The sequence below is a fragment of the Herpailurus yagouaroundi genome, unplaced genomic scaffold (genome assembly GCF_014898765.1).
Source record: "Herpailurus yagouaroundi ecotype Mexico unplaced genomic scaffold, PumYag 142, whole genome shotgun sequence".
Lineage (NCBI taxonomy): Eukaryota > Metazoa > Chordata > Mammalia > Carnivora > Felidae > Herpailurus > Herpailurus yagouaroundi.
This window is the reverse complement of record NW_024412397.1, coordinates 27,602,313-27,622,678: the sequence shown is the minus strand read 5'-3', so window position 1 is coordinate 27,622,678 and position 20,366 is coordinate 27,602,313. Positions and strand designations below refer to the sequence as shown.

The 20,366-nt window shown below is 42.3% G+C and overlaps 1 protein-coding gene and 1 long non-coding RNA gene across 3 annotated transcripts in view; one reads left to right on the top strand and one right to left on the bottom strand.

The window, feature by feature from the left end:
- The window catches only part of KATNAL2 (katanin catalytic subunit A1 like 2), a 74,417-nt gene that overhangs the window by 680 nt on the left and 53,371 nt on the right, over positions 1 to 20,366 (top strand). The window lies entirely within an intron of this gene.
- Positions 17,397 to 20,366, bottom strand: part of LOC121032969 (uncharacterized) — a 17,350-nt gene continuing 14,380 nt past the window's right edge. The window contains exon 4 of the long non-coding RNA XR_005791626.1: positions 17,397 to 17,590. This is a non-coding gene — a long non-coding RNA (uncharacterized LOC121032969). The remainder of the gene's footprint in view (positions 17,591 to 20,366) is intronic.

The following is a 20,366-nucleotide window of genomic DNA, read 5'->3' as shown; positions in this document are numbered from 1 at the left end:
ATTGGCCACTTACCGAGGCCGAGGGATCTTAGGTATTTAGTTCTCCCCTCGCGCTTGAGTTACCTTATTTGAAAGTAAAGTAAATGGACTATAATCCTTTTCACACGAAGATTACATGAACTTTACAATACGTACGTGGTTTCTGTTGTATCATCTGCTAAAAGGCCAGCAGTACTTTCCACAACAACGCACATGAATTGAGGACATAATGCCAGACACTGGGGAGAAAACAATGCTTTGGTGGGGAGAGAGGATAAATAAAATTAAGTTAAAAAAAATACTGATGGGGGTGCCTGCGTGGCTCAGTGGGTTAAGCGTGGGACTCTTGATCTCAGCTCACGTCATGATCTCACTGTTGGTGAGATCTAGCCCTGCTTAAGGCTCTGCACTCTTAGCTCCTGGGATTCTTTCTCTCTTCCTCTCTCTCTGCTCCCCCCGCTCCCCACGGCTAGCTCTCTCTCAAAATAAATAAACTTAAAAAAAAAAAACAACAACAAAACTTATACGTGGGCCCCACCTCTAGAGATTCTGATTTACTGATGTGGGATGGATTCTGTGCATCGACATTTTTTTTTTTAAGCCCAACAGGTGATTACAGTGTGTAGCCAAGGTTATGAATCTCTGCCCTAGTGTGTCCCACTTTTTAAAAATACTAACAATACAAAAGATGATGTAATCTTCTGTTTGGCCTCACATTCGCCTCTACCTACCAACCTCCATTCCATTCCAGCTTCTGGAAAAGATTGGTGACGCTTGGTGTTGCTACTGCCTCACGTCTGGATTGTGCTCAAGCCCATTTCAATCCAGCCCAAACTACCCACATCAGAGCCTTTTGTGTTGTCTTTTAATAAAGCGGATTCCTGGATCTCACCAAGATTTACTGAATCAGAAATAGTTTGGGGGGCGCCTGGGTGGCGCAGTCGGTTAAGCGTCCGACTTCAGCCAGGTCACGATCTCGCGGTCTGTGAGTTCGAGCCCCGCGTCAGGCTCTGGGCTGATGGCTCAGAGCCTGGAGCCTGTTTCCGATTCTGTGTCTCCCTCTCTCTCTGACCCTCCCCCATTCGTGCTCTGTCTCTCTCTGTCCCAAAAATAAATAAATGTTGAAAAAAAAATTAAAAAAAAAAAAAGAAATAGTTTGGGATAGGGTCTTGAAAAGTGCCTTATAAACACACACCCAGGTTTAAAAACCACTGCCCTCCGATTAAGCTTCCCACTTCTGCTCAGGTCCCAGCCTCTCACAGGGCTCTGTGGTGACAGCTCGGAGATTTGGAGCCTGCCTGGGATTCTGTGTCTCTCTCTCTGCCCCTCCCCTGCTTGTGCTCTGTCTCTCGGTCTCTCAAAAATAAATAACCATTAAAAATAAATAAAACCCATTGCCCTAAATAGTCTCATACATTTTCATGATTTCCAATGCCATCTATATGCCCACAACCCCCTACTACCCAAACTGACTCTAGACTGGATTACTTTGCTGGGCCCCAAGCCCACATAGTGTCCTAGAAGATGGAAATACAGAGAGGACAATGAATCAACAGATTACTTGACAAATCTTGTGTCATGTGTCTGCATCTTAATTTGTTCAATATCTGACTTTTTGCCTTCTCTTCTAAAACCTGTACCTTCGTCTACTTGGGAATGTGAAACCAACATCCACCCAATTGCTCAAATCAGAATTCTCGGAGTATCCTTAGCTCCTTCCTCCTAGTCCCTCCCTTCTGTCCTCTACATAAGGAAGACAGCAGCAAACCTTTTGTTCCACTTCTACAATAGGTCTTTAATCATCCCTCTCTCCACAGCTGAGAGCCTGACCCAACCACCATGATTTTTTACCTGAACCACTGCAACAACCTCCTAACTATTCTTCCCATTGGTTTTTGCCTCCCTCTAGTCCATTCTTCATCCAGTGATCTTCCTAAAATCGTGTCACTCCCTGGCTGGGGTCCTTTTATTGGCTTTTCATTACCCTTGGGATAAAACCCCCGAACTTTGACATAACCTACGGAGTACTGCAATGATGTGGCCCAACTTCCACATCCAGCCTCTTCCTCACCACCTTCCACTTTGCCTCCCACAGCTCCTTTGATCTGTGGCACGTTCTCTTTGATCTGACATGTCTCTGAACTCCATATACTCTGTACCATACAAGTTAGTATTTAATTGTGATTAATTTGTTCCTATCTGTTTCCTGCATGTAACGAGGCCTCTCCAACAGAATTCATGTAGCCTCTCCAACAGAATTCATGTAACTTGAAGGCACACCCAGTTTTATTTTTTCGTTTTATTCCCTAGGTGGTGCTGAGAGACATATTTAGGTATGCCCATTGGTGTCTCGATTTTGCAGGGGGTGCAAGTGCAAGGAGTTGTGATTAGTTGTGTCTGCAGAAGGAATAAGGTGGAGGTGGGTGCGGTGATCTGGTGAACTGGATATAAAAAGGACCGTGTGTCCACAAGGAATTTTGATCATCTACATCATCTACTATATTAGGAATTCCAGAATACATGCTTCTTATTTGGCTGATTTTTATTGTTGTTTCAAATATATATATGTATGTATACATATGTATATACATATATATATATATATATATATATATATATATATATATATATTTATACGTATATATGTTGCTCTGAGGTCTTCGATTTCTCCAAGAAGAAATCCTCTACACTTTCCTACAGGAATGAGGGCAAAATAAGCATGATTGCCATTGTTGTAGGAGTTAAGCAGGGAAAGGCAGCTATGTGGAAGGTGGGGGTTTCTCCTCACTTAATTACTTATTACTTATACTTAATTACTCCTTCCTTAATTACATAATTGGGTACTGGAGCACCTGGGTGGCTCAGTCAACTAAGTGTCCAACTCTTCTTGATCTGGGCTCAGGCCTTGATCTCAGGGTTGTGAGTTCAAGCCCTGCTTTGGGCTCTGCGCTGGGCATGAAGCCTACTTTAAAAAAATATATGTAATTGAATACTTAATTACTCTTTCCTTCCCAAAGTTTATCCGGCTGTGTTTCTCCTCAGGGTAAATGTCCAATCTTTAGCCAGGGGAGGGGAGGGATTGTCACCTGACTGGGGTGAGGGAGGGAATCTCTTATACTGTGTTCAGCCTGCTCCTCATTACTTCTGTCCTTAGCGGTGCCTGGTGACTCCAGAAGTAGCCAGTGCCGTGAGTTCCTGTAATTGTCTAGGGCTCTGTCATACTTAATGTGCTTCTTGTTCACTACTTTACCTACAGGTGTTGGTTTTCTTTGATTTTGGTTGTCTTTGCTGTTGTCTTTTTTTGCTCTTTTTAAAAAATGTTTATTTGTTTATTTGATGGCGGGGGAGGGCAGAGAGAGAGAGAGAGAGAGGAGAGGGAGAATCCCAATCAGGCTCCATGCTGTCAGCACAGAGCCCAACATGGGGCTTGATCTCATGAACCGTGAGATCATGGTCTGAGGAAAATCTAGTCGGATGCTCAACCGACTGAGTCACCGAGGTGCCCCTCTTTGCTCTCTTAAGTCAGCAGGCATTTATCTATTTGCTTTCCATATTTCAAATTTTTTTATTTTTTATTTTTTAAATAAATTTATTGTCAAATTGGCTTCCATACAACACCCAGTGCTCATCCCAACAAGTGCCCTCCTCAATGCCCATCACCCACTTTCCCTCTCCCCCACCCCTATCAACCCTCAGTTTGTTCTCTGTATTTAAGAGTCTCTTATGGTTTGCCTCCCTCCTCTCTGTTTGTAACTTTTTTTTCCCCTTCCCTTCCCCCATGGTCTTCTGTTAAGTTTCTCAGGTCCCACTAATGAGTGAAAACATATGGCATCTGTCTTTCTCTGACTTATTTCATTTAGCATAATACCCTCCTGTTCCATCCACGTTGCTGCAAATGGCAGGATTTCATTCTTTCTCATTGCCAAGTAGTATTCCATTGTATATATAAAACACATCTTCTTTATCCATTCATCCATTGATGGACATTTAGGCTCTTTCCATAATTTGGCTATTGTTGAAATCGCTGCTATAAACATTGGGGTACATGTGCCCCTATGCATCAGCACTCCTGTATCCATATGTCAATTTTGTGGTCATAACTGCTTGTTGTCACTCTTCTAGGGTCTTTGTCCTTTTCTTTTTCACTTATTTCTGCTCTAATCTTTATTATTTCCCTCCTTCTACTGGCTTTTTGGACTTTGTTCTTCCAGATCCTTTAGATGTAAGGTTAGGTTGTTTATTTGAGATTGCGAGATTTTTCTTGCTTTTGAGGTAGGCCTGTATTGTTATAAACTTCACTCTTAGGACAGCTTTTGCTGCATCTCGCGGATTTTGGACCATTGTGTTTTCATTTTCATTTGTCCCCATGTCTTTTTTTGATTTCTTCTTTGGTTTCTTGGTTGACCCATTCATTGTTTAGTAGCATGTTATTTAGCCTCCGTGTATTTGTATTCTTTGCAGATTTTTTCTTGTGATTGATATCTAGTTCCATAGTGTTGTAGCTGGAAAAGATGCATGATGTGATTTCAATGTTTTTTAATTTACTGAGATTTGTGGCCTACCATGTGATCTATCCTGGAGAATGTTCCATGTGCACTTGAAAAGAATGTGTATTCCGCTGTTTTGGGATGGAATGTTCTGTATTTATCAGGTCTACCTGGTCTAATATGTGGTTCAGAGACACTGTTTTCTTGTTCATTTTCTCTCTGGATGATCAATCCATTGATTTAAGTGGGGTGTTAAAGTCCTCTATTATTACTGTATTACTGTCAATTTCTTCCTTTATGTCTGTTAATAGTTGCTTTATGTATCTGGGTGCTCCCATGGTGGGTGGAGTCTTTGTTCTTGACGGATCATTGTGTTTTTATTCCTTTATCATAGTTTTAGTGTGGTTTTGGGAGGAATAAAAGATAAATGGTCTCTAGAGCATTTTTTATTTTACAGATATTTATTGAATACCTACCGAGTACAATGAATCACAGTAGTTGCTTTTGCAGGGGTTCAGAGGAGTGAATATATAAAATCAACTAATGTATGATTCATATCTAAAAGATAACTTAGGGGTGTCTGGGTGGCACAGTTGGTTAAACGTTGGACTCTTGATCTCAGCTTAAGTCATGATCTCACAGTTTGTGAGTCTGAGCCCCACATCAGGCTCTGCACTGATGGTAGAGCTTGCTTGGGATTCTGTCTCTCCTTCTCTCTGCCCCTCCCCTACTCATGCATTCTCTCTCTCTCTCTCTCTCTCTCTCTCTCAAAATAAATAATAAAAATAAACTTTAAAAATTTTTAAAAAGAAAGAAAAGATAACTTAATTTTTTTGTTGGTTTCAAGTTAGGCGTTTGTCATACATATACTTATGTATTCAAATTTGGTTTTAAATATGGTTATTTCTTTGGAAATGATAGGAGCTGATGGCTGAACATAAGAGAGTTAGACATTTTTGAATTCATATCCTGGTTTTTACTTAACACTGAGGTAAATACTTAGTAAACACTTAGCGCCCAACATGTATCAAACATGGTACTGAGATATCCATAAATGGGAGTATTGACTGTTGATTACCCTTAGAACATGACTCTTCTCTTGGTTTTCATGATACTACTACTTGGTTTTCAGTCTCCTAGTGTTCTACTTTCCTTCTTGGCTTCCTCGATGAGCTTCCCTTTCTCTGCCCCTTAAAGTCTTGCGCTTTAGGATCTGAACTTGCCTTTCTTGGTCAGCCGGCTTCTCAGACTTGATGCCTCCTTGATGCAGTAAGCAGACATCACCACACCTCCTTTTTCCCTGGAAATCATAATTGAATTCTTCCTTGTTGACCCCTTTCTCCCACCCCAGGAGACAATAAGCTCCTTAAGGGCAAGGACTCTGGCAAGTTTCTTTCCTGACAAGCACACTGGTCATGCTTTTTCAGCGCTTCTCAGTCCTTAACATGCACACTGAACACTGAGATGTTTTGAAAATGCTGCTTCGATCCGGTAGTTCTGGGGTGGGGTGTATGTCGTGAGCTCTCGTGTAATACTCTTACTGCTGGTGATCTTTGGGTAGCAAAGATCTGGGAATGGAGAATTTGCTCCGATTCCATTTTAAACGTAGTGTTTAATTGAAATAAGACTGTTTCCAATCTGTATGCCCCTGCCACTTTCTTCTTTCCAACTTGAATTTAAAATCCTCTAAAATGTGCTAAGGGCAAGGCACCTCCAAGGAGCAGTTGCTTCAGTGTTTTTAATTTGACCACACGTTCAAAACAAATAAACAGTAATTGGTATCAGTGTACAAGAATGCTTTTGGAAAGCCATAATTGATCCACACATTCATGTGTGACACAAAATAATCCTGAAGCAAAGTTAATTTTATTCATTCTCATGTGTCATCATATGTACTTTTCAAAAGTTGTGACTTTGCGTCTGTGAGCCTTTGTATTAAAAATATCTACTCTAAGTGTTAGCTAATTAATGAGGTGGTTGACTAGGTTTGCAAATGAGTGTTGTTAAATGCCTTAGCTTTTATTAATTGCATGGGCCCCTAAAAAAAAAGAAGAGTAATTGAAAATTTAATTACATCAATGTTTTTCTTCAAAGAACTGAGGCGTATTAAACTTTAAATGTTTAAGCATTTAAGCATCTATTGAAATACCAATAGCTATAAACAATGTGCAGTTCTAAATACTAATTAAACAAACTCTAAATCACCATAAAGCAAAGCTGAATTTTAAGTAACTTTTATGTTTTAAGTGCTCTTCTCTGCTCTTACATAAGGAAGATTAACCACTTCACTGCTGACCACTGCTGCAGCCTTGTGGGTATCCTGTAAAATGTGGTGGCTGCCGTGGGACCACGTTCTTTCTGAACTTGGACCAAGACAGGGAGACTAATCAGACAACCTGGAACACTTTGCTGATGTCAGATGGCTACTCTTGGACACTTGTTTTTGTGTTTTATTTCTTTTTTTAACCACTAAAAGAGAATATGAGAGTATACAGATACGAATTTGTATATTTGATGTCTTGGGTTAAAAACACCCTTTCCTTTGGAAAAAATAACATTTATCAGGTTTTATTTTTAAATGTAAAAAGTATATATCTCACCACCCAGATAAAGCTTGTAGGCATTAAAACAATTGATATAGCCTTCTGCTTTCCACTGTGATAGCCTTCCTGCTGTACAAAGCTAGAAAACTGGCCTGCAGTTTATTTGTATTATAGATGAATAATCTGTTTTCAGACAGTGAACAATGTGCTCATGAGTAAAGGCCTTCCGCTTGAAAGAAGTAACTGGGTTCTGGCCCACACGGGAGTATCTACGCAGAGCACAGATGAGACAGAAAGGAGTTTGGGGAGAAAGGGGACCAGAGAGGAGGGTCTATGCAAACAAATTGCTCCATATTTCTGAGTTTGGGGCTGAATACTAAGCTGTGCATCCACCGAGTAAAAATGTACAAAGCTGGGGGGGAAACCAATTACCAGGGAACAATAAACTGAACACCTACCTACTGGTGCTCATAGAACCTCCTTATAGCATTGAAAGTCATCTTAATGTCAACCAGCCTGAGTGGAGAAATGTTGTGGACCAGCAGAGCACTTAGCTGAGATTCCGGGATTCTGTGCTAAACCAGCCCTAGAGCAAGGCTACTTTAGATATATCTTCCCTAACAAAGCTTAAGTACAAGACATGATAAGATCAGACTTACCTGTAAGTAACTGAACTATCTGCCAAAGTAAAACTCAACACACTTAAAAGAAGACAATAAAATCCAGATATTTGCAAAGACTGACATCCAATAAAAAACTACTAGCAGTCATAAGAAACAGAAAAATATAATAAAACCAGGACAAGCATCAGTTAACAGAAATGGGTTTAGAAATAGTAGAGAAGACAGCATTAGCAGACAAGGACTTTGGGGACCTCAGGAAAACATAAAGAGGAAAAAACCAGAAGATACAAAAAGAATAAAACACAACTTACAGAGTTGAAAAAGACGGTAATTTTAATCTAAAAGACTCACTGGAAACTATCTAAACCACAGCACATAGAAAAAGTCTGAAGAAAAAAATGGACAAAGCCTCAGTGACCTGAAGGACAATGTCAAGTAGTCTAACGTATGTGCAGTTCATAGCCCAGATTGGAGATGAAGACGAGGAAAAAATATGAAGAAACCATGGCCAAAATTTCCCCACAAACCCAAGAAACTCAAAAACTTGCAGGCAGGATACACATTTGTTGACTGTGACAATGCCATCTGCTACATCATAAGCTGCCCTCGGAGACACCCATGTGGCAAGGAACTGAAGGAAGCTTCCAGCCACTAGCCGACAAGAAACTGAAGCTCAGAGTCCTACAACTCATAAGGGACTGAATTCTGCCAACAGCCATAGGGGCAGAAGGAACACATTTGGGTGACAGAAATGTTCTAAGTCTGGGTTGGAGTTTTGATTACAGATGTGCACACATTCATGGGACTGGACACTTGAGATGGATGCATTGAACTTTATTTAAAGGAGACCTTAATAAAGCTGCTTTCAAAAATGGTATAAAAACGCAGGGGTGCCCAGTGGCTCAGTTAGTTGAGCATCTGACTCTTCACTTCAGCTTAGGTCATGATTCCAGAGTCGTGGGATCAAGCCCCACGTCAGGCTCTGCACTGAGTATGGATCCTGTTAAAGATTATCTCTCTCTCTCTCTCTCTCTCTCTCCCTTTACTCCCTCCCCGACTCGCACTCTCTCTGTCTGTCTGTCTCTCTTTCTCTCTCTCAAAAAAATACATAAATAAAGGGGTGCGTCGTTAGTTAAGTGGCCAACTTTGGGTCAGGTCATGATCTCACAGTTTGTGAGTTTGAGCCCCACGTCAGGCTCTGTGCTGGGAGCCTGGAGCCTGCTTCAGATTCTGTGTCTCCCTGTCTCTCTGCTCCTCCCCTGCTTTCGCTCTGTCTCTGTCTCTGTCTCTCAAAACTGAATAAACGTTACAAAATTTTTTTAAAAATTAAAAATGGTATAAAAATTCAAACAGTATTTAACCGAAAGGTATATAATGAAAAGTAAATGCCTTCTTCCCTACTCTCTGCCCCCCTGCCCACTTCTGGTTTCTCACCCTGTAAGAAACTATCATCTATAGTTTCTTATATATCTATTTAGAAATATATTTACATGTCATACTGCATATATATTTATATCTTTTTCTTTTCACAGAAGAGATTATTTTCTTCATTCTGTATTTCCCCCTTACTTTATTACATATCTTGGAAGTCTTTCCACAAATATTTATGGAGAACCTGAATGAGATACGTTAAGTTCTGGGGATATAGTGGTGAAAAAAAGATACTTCCTCTACCTTCATGGTGATTATATTTTAGTAGGAAAGGCAGCTAACAGGTAAACATAGGACCCCCAGGAAAGGAATTGCTGAAACATAGACTAGCCATACGTCCAACTTCCGTAGGTAATGCCAGACAACTTCCCACAGTGGTTATATCAGTTTATATTGCCCTTGCAGTGCATGAGAATTCCCATTGGTCCACACCGTTATCAATATGTGGTATTACCAATTATTTTTCCTTTATTTTATGTTTCCTTGATTACAAATGAGGTCAAGTACCTTTTGTTTATTAGCTATTTGGAGATGTCATTTTGCAAGGCACCTATTTTTCTTGTCCATTTTTCTATTGGGTTACTTTGTCTTTTTAATTGATTCTTTTGGGGAATGCACTATGTATTTGTATATTAATTCTTTCAAATGTTGATATTTTCAACATACCAAAATGTTCTCTTTTATGAACACAAATTCATATTTTAATAAAAGTCACTTTATTTATTTATTAAGTTTACTTATTTCTTTTGAGAAAGAGAGAGAGAGAGTGCTAGCAGGTTAGAGGCAGAGAGAAAAGGAGAGAGAGAGAATTCCAAGCAGGCTCCGCACTGTCAGGGTAGAGCCCAATACGGGGCTGGAACTCACGAACCGCGAGATCATGGCTTGAGCCGAAACCAAGAGCCGGTAGCTTAACCGACTGAGCTACCCAGGTGCCCCGTAAAAATCACTTTATCAATCTTTTCTTCTACAGTTAATGTTTTTTTTTTGTACCCTTAGAAAATCTTCTCCCTATTCCAAAATCATGAAAATATTCTTTTATATTATCTTCTAAAAATCATATTGTGCTCACATTTAGATCTGTAATCCATGTGAAACTGATTTGTGCACACACACACACACACACACACACACACACACGTACGTCTGTGTGTAAGGAAGGAGGTAGGACATACAATTTTTCCAAAAGCATTTACTGAAAAGATGTCCTTTCCAACACTGTTCTTCATCCATGTATATGCAGAATTGTTTCTGGGCCCTCAAGTCTGTTCCACTGGTCTAGTTGTCTATTTCCTGTGCTAATACCACACTGTCTTAATACCTATAGTTGCATAATCTCCATACCTATTAAATCAAATACTTCTACTGTTTTTTTTTAAATTAAATGGTTACTATTATTGACAAGACATATTTATATATTTTAGAATCAACTGTCAAACTCCACAAAGATTGGTGGACTTTGATTGGGATGGAATTGAATCTGAAGATAAACGTGAGGAGAATTGACAATTTAAAACTAATGAGCCTTCTGGTCAATGCCTATCTTTTTTCTGACAACGTTCGTAATTTTTTGTCAGGAGCAATATAGGGTTTTCCGCATATTTGGTCCATCTTTTGTTAGATACGCTTTTAGTTTCTTGATACTATTGTAAGTGGTCACTGCAAATGGTTTCTTGTTTTTTTAAACTTCATTTTATGTTTATTATTGGTATGTGGAAACGTCATTGATTTTTGTATGTTGATTTTATTTGAGCAGCATCGCTAAATTCATTCATTCATTCTAAGAATTGTTTGTGGATTCTTTTGACTTCTTTTTCTACACAATCATATTATCCATGAATAAAGACAGAATTAATTCTTTTCAAATTCTTACGCCATTTGGTTTTCTTGCCTAAACTTCCTGATTTAGACCTCTATTATAATGTTGACTAGAAGTGGGGATAGGAGGCATTATTGTACCTGAGGGGGGAGACACTAGCAATCCAGGAACATCTTAATCCAATTTCGGGGACTGAGATTTTTCTGAGCCACATAGACAATGGGAAACTGAGCTTGGGCAGCTTAACTTCTCCTTTGTCCTTAGCCCTGAGTCCTAGGACTGAGCCCTCCTTCATATTTTTTACCAGCATCCCCTATTATGCTGTGTCCTAGATTCTAACTTTTGCACCTATAGCACCTTGAGGTTGTCAAACATACTACTCGGCATCTTAGTATCTTAGAGGCAGGCAAATATACTTGGGAAAAAGTGGCTTAAATGTCTTGGTTATGTCTGTGGATTAATGAATACATGTACATATGCAGGTAGATCTATAGGGCAATAAAATCCTATAAGTGAAGTTGTTATGTCCAAGAGTTTTTATATGTGTATATTTGGCATAGGTGCATCTGTAGACTAAAGTTCTTGTGGAACTCAATGAAAACCATCCAAATGAGAGCATTTTTTAACCATCCCCATTGAGCTTGCTGTAGCAAAGGAGTCGGGTACCATCACTTGCATGTATCTGGCAGAGAATCAAAGGCAGGCAAGGGAGTGGGAAAGCTTTGCAGTGAAAAAAAGGAAGGCTTCAGGTATTTTCTGATTGGAGGTTGTTGACTTGGGGAAAGCTGGAGGCAGGCTACCCAGAAGCAGGGTACCTTATGTACCTGATTTGGACAGCATATTTGGCTTTCTCTGCTCTGTCCTGATTTGGAAGCTGGGGGCAAAAATTGTGAGGCTGTCAGTTGTTGACCGAATCCTGACCGTTCTGGGCCAATTGCTACAAGAGGCTGTGATTTAGTTTCCTGGACTGCTTGCCGTGGAGGCTGTGGTTCCGTGTTCTGGGTTGGTTGCTGCAGAGGTTGTGGTTTGGCTTCCTGAGCTTATGTGGGTCTGACCATTACCCATTTATATATTCAGTCTCTCATTCGTAAAGTGATGTTGCTGTACCAAAGAATGTATGCTTTCAGCATTTTGCCTATTAACTCCAATAAACGTTGTATCAATTTACACTTCTACTAGTAATGCATGATAATTTGTTCTAACACAGCAGGCTGTTCTTTTGAACTTGACTCATCTAATAGGTAAAATTTTGTATCACATTATGTTTTTCATTTGCATTTTTGTAAGATTGAGCATCTTTTCATACAATTAAGAGTCATTTGTGTTTCCTTTCCAGTGCACCATCTTTTCCTATGTTTTGCTCATTTTTATAGCAAATTGTGGTCTTTTTTTCCCGCTGATTTGTGAGAGCTTATTATATATAAAGGAGGTTGGCCTTTGAATGTTTAAAAAAAAAGGTAAATCTTTCCCAGATTGCTGTCTTTTGACCTTGTTTTTGATTTCTAAAATTTTTATGTAGTTAAATTTATCAGTCTTTTTAATTAATGGTTTCTGGGTTTGTGTCCAAGAAAGCCTTATTTACTCTGAGATTAAAAAAAATAATTCCATGCCAAGTAGTTTTATGTATGTATGTATGAACAATCTGAGAATACTACTTATTAATTAAAACAATGTCTTATTGTTTACAGAGGGGCTACTTGACAAAACTCTAATTGATCTTAAAGTCCTCAGTAAAGGGGCGCCTGGGTGGCTCAGTCGGTTGAGCGTCTGGCTTCGGCTCAAGTCATGATGTCACAGTTTGTGGGTTCGAGCCCCGCATCAGGCTCTGTGCTGACAGCTCAGAGCCTGGAGCCAGCTTCGAATTCTGTGTCTCCCTCTCTCTCTGCTCCTCCCCCGTTCATGTTCTCTCTCCGTCAAAAATAAATAAAAACATTAAAAAAAAAATTTTTTTTTTTTTTTTTAAATCCTCAGTAAACCTGGGGCGCCTGGGTGGCGCAGTCGGTTAAGCGTCCGACTTCAGCCAGGTCACGATCTCGCGGTCCGTGAGTTCGAGCCCCGCGTCAGGCTCTGGGCTGATGGCTCGGAGCCTGGAGCCTGTTTCCGATTCTGTGTCTCCCTCTCTCTCTGCCCCTCCCCCGTTCATGCTCTGTCTCTCTCTGTCCCAAAAATAAATAAACGTTGAAAAAAAATGTTTTTAAATCCTCAGTAAACCTGAGGCTTCACGTCTTGGGAATTCTGGAGTATTCTCCAGGCGGGGAGGCAGTGGCTGTGGCACATAGATTCTCAGGTGCAACATTTGCAAACTACAGGAGGGAGCCTCCCGAAGTTTCCGCAAAGCAAGAGCCTCTGGTCTCCTGGGGAAGTGCCATCTCGGAACCCCCGCCGCCCTTGTCTCCCCCACCCCAAATTCCGTGTCCAAGGTAAGTCTCAGCTTATGTGGGGAGAATGTGTTCTTGAAGTCTAACACTGGCTTCGCCGTCATCTGGGCACTTTTCCTGGCGGGTTTCCACGGCACAGTGGGCACTGCGGGAGCTCGGCTTCTCTGATAATAGGTTAAAGCTGTCCCTCCGTCACCGCCGCCGAGGGCATGGTGTGGTGCTAGCTTGATCAGCGGCTCCTCCGTGCAAACGTCTCCCCGCTCCTTAGAACATCAGTAGGGCGCTGGGCCACCGACTTGAAAAGGACCAGCTTTGCTGGTCAGCCCTAGGGCTTATTGGCCCGTGCAGACCCCACGTTCATTGTCAGCCCTCACAGCCGCCGCCCTCGGGCCTCCCGAAGCTGCACGAACATCGCCCACCACGCCTCACGCTCTTCTGGATCTTCTCATTGGTGTCAATGAGTTTTCCATAATTTATCGATTTCTTCAACTAGCACACGACTGTATTTCTGTATGCGATATAGCTGATCGGCATAAAATCTCCAAAATGGGTTCAGGAACGGAATGCGTGGCTCCTCCCACTTCAAAGATCGATGTTGTTTTTAAGTATCCGGATGCACTGGTTGCACCAGGTCATCATTTTGTGGAGCTGGGCACACTTGGGACCACAAAACACCTGCATCTTTGAATTCATTCTGCGTCCGGTAAATCCAGCTTCTTCCTCTTCCTGGGATGAAGACAGCGATTCTTGCTTTGGTAGGAAGGAGCACAGCAATGCAAAGACAGGAGAGGCCGTAAGGGGCCTGTGCCCTGGGTAATGGGAGGTCTGTCAACACTGGTAGTGAGTCAGCGGGGACCTCTTTCCGCCTGGCCCGATGGGCTCCAGACGGCTGTGCCTTCCCTGACTTGCTTTTTTGTTCACCTGAGGTCATTTCTGAACCGAGTCCAAGTTTTCACTAGTGCTTTTAGAGTCATTCTGAAGTCCTTTTTCTCAGAATGCAGTAGCTGAAGTTTTCAGTCTTCCCACCCCCTGCCCCGGGGGGCGGGGGGGGGGCGGTCATAGTTGAAGCAGGACTCAAAAGACACAGTGGGTGGCTGCAATTCATCATCCAGATCTGCCTCCTCAACTTCAGGGAGGGAGCCCATTGGCTTTCTATCCAAATTAAAAGTTTTTATTTTCCCTTCCTGAATCCTTGGGTTGTTAGAACCTTCTCTTTTGCCTTGGGCAACAGGCCTCCTGCCCACTTTCCAAGTCTAAGCTGTCTAGACTTTGCTTGTTTTTGTCTGATTTGGTTTTCTCTGAGCCTTGAGCTCTTGCATTTTAAGGCGGTGCAGTCTGAAGCAACCGCGACGGAGTGAACACTTGTGAAGGCAGTGGCCCTCTTTCCTTCTTTCTGGACAGCCCTACAGAGGGCGTTTCTTCCTTGTGTTGTCTGGGGAGAGAGGCCTTGGGCTTTCCTCCCTGGAGAAGGCCTGGCGTGATTTCTGGCCGAGCAAAGCAGAGGACTTCTCATGTCCTTTGGCACCCACCAGGACTTTGTCCCTTTGGAAAGACTGGTGCCCCTTGCTTTGACTCACAGCCCCTTTCCCTTGGGGCCACCCAGGTGGCATTCTTGGCTGTATCCCCGTCTGTCCTGAGAGGCACCAGAGTTGCCTGGAGAAGGCCACTGCAGCGTGGGCCTCCAACAGGGATCTGTGCTGGTTCCGGGCAACTGCTGAGGACCCGCAGACAGTGGACGGGACAGCGTGTAACCAGAAGATTCCTGTTCTCAGGGCTAAATTGGAGCAACGCTGTGGCTCTTCCCGTCTCCTCTCACGACTGTGGGACACCGGGTGAGGCCTCTTGAGCTCGGAGGCTTTTCTGTGGTTTTTCTGTCTGTGCTCAGGGCCGTCTGATCGGCCGCTGGAGGCTTTTGCAGGGTTGTGGCTGGTCTCCCTCGGTTCCGGCCTCCTAAGGAGTGGTTCCAGGATGCTTTGGGGAATCCTCTTCTCCAAAGCAGGCTCAGTGTTTGATCCATGGGAGCCAGCCTCTGCCCCTGGGCCACGTCCCTGGCCAGGTCACTGGATTGCTGGTATTTGTGCAGGCGACTGACTGTCCCGCCACCCTGGTCTCGGGGAGCACAGCTACTGAGTGGAGCCAGGCAGAGAGTCCCTTCAAATCTTGTTGCAGCTTCTTCAGGTCAGGGCCTGTGGCTGGCTCGCCTGCAGCTCCTGCACCACGGGGTGCCCCGACCTCACTGCCCTTGCTCGGGCGGGGCTCATGTGCCACCTCTGGCCCCATGTGGACCTGGCCCGGACCAGCGTGCCCTGGAGAGCTGGGCCTGCAGCCTGGGCGTGCCCGGCAGCCCGGCTTCTGGTCCTCGGCGTGCGGAGCCAGCGCAGTGGCCAGCCCAGCCCCGGACCCTGACCCTGGCCCTAGAAAGACCCACCCACGCTGTCTGTGTGGGCTGTGGACCTTTACCCCAGGAAATTGACTCCTGTAGGGGGTCCCTGGGCCCCCTGCCCAGCTCTGGTCTGGTCCCTAGTGCCCTGCGCCTGCTGTTGACGACCTTTTCTAACCTCAGCTTAACCCAACAAAACGGGTAATACTGCCCCCATTTTATGAATGAGAGTACTGAGGTTTAGACAGATCAAATTAACTTGCATGTGGTCACATAATGGAAAGAGGTGAAGCTGGAACCTGAATCAAAGTAGTTTAGGTCCTGGGTGAACACACACCTCTGAGTAGGTGGAGGAATTGAGGCCTAGAGAGAGAAAGGGATTAGTTCAAAGTCACACAGTTTAGCCCCGTGAGGGCGGTAATAGTTCCTACATCTGGCTTGTCCCCCAAAGTGGTGTAGGACACAGGCATCGAATACATTCTTGAATGAATGAATGAATGAATGAATGAATAGCCATTTGCTCTGACCACCTGAACATTGGCAGTAAAGCCTGAGTCAGATGAGCCTAAGCCCAACTTCCCCCAATTATCCTTGAGGGCACTTACCCTTATCTTAGAAGGACTACATTTTATTTATTTAGTTTTTATTTATTTTTATTTAATTTATTTATTTGAGAGAGAGAGTGCAGGGGACAGGGGCAAAAGGAGAGAGAGAGAGAGAGAGAGAGAGAGAGAGAGAGAGAGAGAGAATGTAAGCAGGCTCCATGCTTAGTGCCAAAGCCTGATGTGAGTCTCCATCCCATAACCCTGGGCTCATGACCTGAGCTGATATCAAGAGTCCAACACTTAAGAAACTGATCCATTGAGGTGCCCCTGCACTTTATTATTACTACTATTACAACTAAAACTAATCACTTAATAGTCTTAACTTAAAATGGCAGCATTGATTATAGCTCCTTTGATTGGATTGGATCCAATTAGATCCTAGTCAGATCTCCCGGAATTCACCTGGCCAGACCCCTTGCCCAAATCAGGAAAGCTCGCTGGTTGCGCTTCCTTTATCTTTTTATATTTAAAGTTTTTAATCTCTTGAACAATGCTATGGGTATATGTTTTAAGTATTATTCAACTTTTCCTTCACTTTCCAGTTGTCTTAACATTACAAATAGTAGTTTACTTATAGTCTAGATTTTCCCCATCATTTTAGGTTTAAAGATACCCCAAGTCTTAGAATTTATTAGATTTAAGAATTCCTGACAGTTTTTATATTTTCAATATTCTCAGTAGTATCAATTGGCAGTTCTAATGTTGCATGATTACTTCCATAATCATAAATCAAGCGTAAAGAAACGAGAGGTAATGAAGAGAATAAATAAAATAAAAACACCACATTCCCACAACCCAGAGACACTATGGCGTTAACCAAAGGTGAACCTTAGTGTATATCCATACACCCCCCCAGATCCTTTTCTATGTGTATACAGTTACATACACACACATACGTTTTATCAAAATGAAATCACATAGTAAGTACTGTTCTTTAACCAACTAGTTCTCTAACCAGAGAACTTAGACAGTTCTCTAACTAGTCATGCATTGTATCTGGTTGTCATAGCCCTGAAGTCTCTTTGCATTGCCACAGCCCCCACCCGTACTTTCTCTATTGTTCTCTTCTTTTCTTTTTTATTTTCAACGGCACTGACTTGTTCCAGAAACCATGAGAACCGTTCTGCAGAACATCTCCCCTCCTAGATTTGTCTGATTGCTTCCTTGAGATCTCTATCTCTGAGGCTCGATCCCTGGAGAAAGAAAAGTTGGTTCTAAAGGCTTGATGGATTTACATCAAATCCTTTCATTTACCTCATAGGTGATACTGAGAACTTCACATCGCACATGTCAGGGGACTGATATTGCCTTTCTGTGCCCGGCAGTCTGATCTCCCCATCGTGCAGCTCTGTTGCAAGCAGAAAGTAGCCTGTGTGAGCATGGGCTTTTGAAAAGAACACAAATATCATAATTCCGCAATCTGGTTCAGTGTTGAATAACAATGGCACCGTGTGGCATGGAAAGTCTTCTGTGTTTCAGTAGACTTTATACTTCTCTGAAATCCCAAATTCCATCACCAGTTCATACTCAGGATTAACAAGTGTCTCTTCTCATGGAACACACTGTTCCTGAGCATAGCTGACCAGTTCTGACTTTGTATTAAATACAATAAATGCCTTCCCTGGATCCGTAGACACTCTTTTGGTAGTTCTAGTGCTTTGTCAAGTTGTACAGTGTTTGAAACTACGCAAGTTTCCTGGTACAAACAGGAGGTAATCAGGAAACAAACAAAAAACAAATTAGAACCTATGGGTATATATTCAAGCTTTTAAGTGAATATCAGATGCAGGGACTGTAAAATAGAACTATAATAAAAACATTTGAAAGGAGAAATGTGTCCTTTTTAACTGTTTGTTTTTGAGATGGAAAGCTTAATGCAAAATTTGGATCTTATTACAGAAATTGAAACGAGCCCATGCAAATTAATCTCCATTGCACCCGTAAAAAAGAAATTAAAAGCACTAATGTTGCATGTGGTGTATATACAGTAACATTTCCTAAATATCTTCTGGGTCTAAAACTAGGAATGATATTCAATGCTTCCTTTTCCTCAGGCTACAGTATCATAGGATTCAATTTTGAAACTGATAATGGAGGCATTTTTGTTGCACAATTGCCCACAAAGGAAATGAAGGAAGAAGAACACAGCCAGATCATTGAAGCAGAGACAAATGAGATCCCTCCCGTTCTATGTTCACTTCTGGTCCTCCTTTCTTTGGTAGACAGAAATTAACTGAGCATCTAATTGTGTCCATTTCAGGGGCACACCATCTTTTACAGTTTAAATTGGCCATTTGTTGATGGTCCATTCTTAGTTTTTTCATTCAGAAGACAACTTTCCATGCTAATTTGAATGGCCGGAGTATAAAGATGTTACAGATCTGGTAAACTTTACACTTTTAATCAATAACTTTATAAGACCACATTCTGTGTTTCAAGTGATAGCACATCTTAAATATTTCGCATTAGGTATTTAAACAGTATTTTCTTATACCTTTTTTCTGTTCTTACTAAATTCTGAACTACCACCAAACTTGTTTCAAAGAAAAAGTTGAAGTATTATTTCGAGGCCTGGAGCCCCCAAGTACAAGCCGTTTCACAATCTGCATAGTAGGAAAGCTCTCTTTGAAGCAGCTTCGTTACCAAACAGAATTCTGAATCACTGAACCAAAGGATGCCCCTGAATCCCCATCATCTGCCGTAGACATCAGGACTATTTGCCAAACATTGTGATTCTGGCCAAAACCCCCCGGAAATACTCTCAACTAGTGCTGGGATGGCTACCATTTTCCAGGAATGAAATCAAACCCCTGAACAAGCCTCTCTGATAGGTTATTTATATTCTTTGAAGAATATGGCCAACATTGCCCAGATCAGCCTAGGGTCTAGAAGTGCCTCCCTCTCAAGCATTAGACTTTTGTCCTCCAGTTCAGCCTGATCTCCCATGAGTTCACAGGTCAGAGGGTCCACTGTGTAAACAACACTCCAGGGAATCCAAGGGAGATAATTCTGACAAATCCTCCAGCTCAAGTTGTGTCGGGGTGGCTGTGAAACCAAAGGCCCTACTTATGGATGGTGGACGATACGATTCCTAGGTTTTCCAGCCTCTGTGTATGTGAGGTGAAGTGGAGCAGGTGGGGTCTGGAGTCACGGGGGTGGGCAGCGTGGTGTGGAGGAGGAGGTGCCTCTGGGTGACTTTGTATGGATCTTCCCCTCCCTGTGAATGAAAACATAGCCCTGCACCCCATACCTACCAAGCCTGGGCAGGGAACCCGGATGTCAGAGTGGCTCTCTGCCAAGGTGGTGGATGTAATTCCTTGGCCCAGAAATTTTCTAATCTGTGAACAGTCCAACCCAAGTTGACGTTTTGTTTGCTTTTTACTTGCCAACGTATTAAATTTAAACAATTCATATGGATTGGCACTTAAGTTGCCGTGTCCCCATCCCATTCCTGTGCCCAGAGGTAATTACATATCTGGGTTTTATTCCTTACTTCTTCTATGAGTGAAGGATTGTAGGTGTGTATGTGATTTTTCACTTTACGGTATGTCTTAGAATGATAGATCTACATATGCTGGAATTGGAAGATTCACAAGATACATTATTAAGTGGTGGGAAAAGGCAGGATGCCCAACAGTGTAAACAAAACTATCCTGTTTTCATAAACTTTAAAAAAGTTGCACATAGGTATGATGATAGGTATGATATAATATTCTGAACGATTACACAAGAAATTAAAATAGTGGATAGAAGGAAGAGAGAATCTTTTATTTTTATTTTTTATTTTATTAAAAAAATTTTTTTTAAGTTTATTCATTTTGAGAGAGAGCGACACACAGCGAGCAGGAGAGGGGCAGAGAGGGAGAGAGAGAATCCCAAGCAGGCTCTGCGCTGTCAGCGAGGAGCCCAATGTGGGGCTCCAACTCACAAACACAGGGATCATGACCCGAGAGGAACCCCGGAGTCAGATGCTTAACCGACTGAGCCACCCAAGGTCCCCAAGAATCTTTTCTTTTTAAACTGTACTGTTTGAAGTTTTTTTGTTTATCAAATTTAATTCAGGCTTGTGTTTCAAGCTTTCTTGCCCCAAGTAAGACAATATTTGGGGGCGGGGGGGGGGGGCA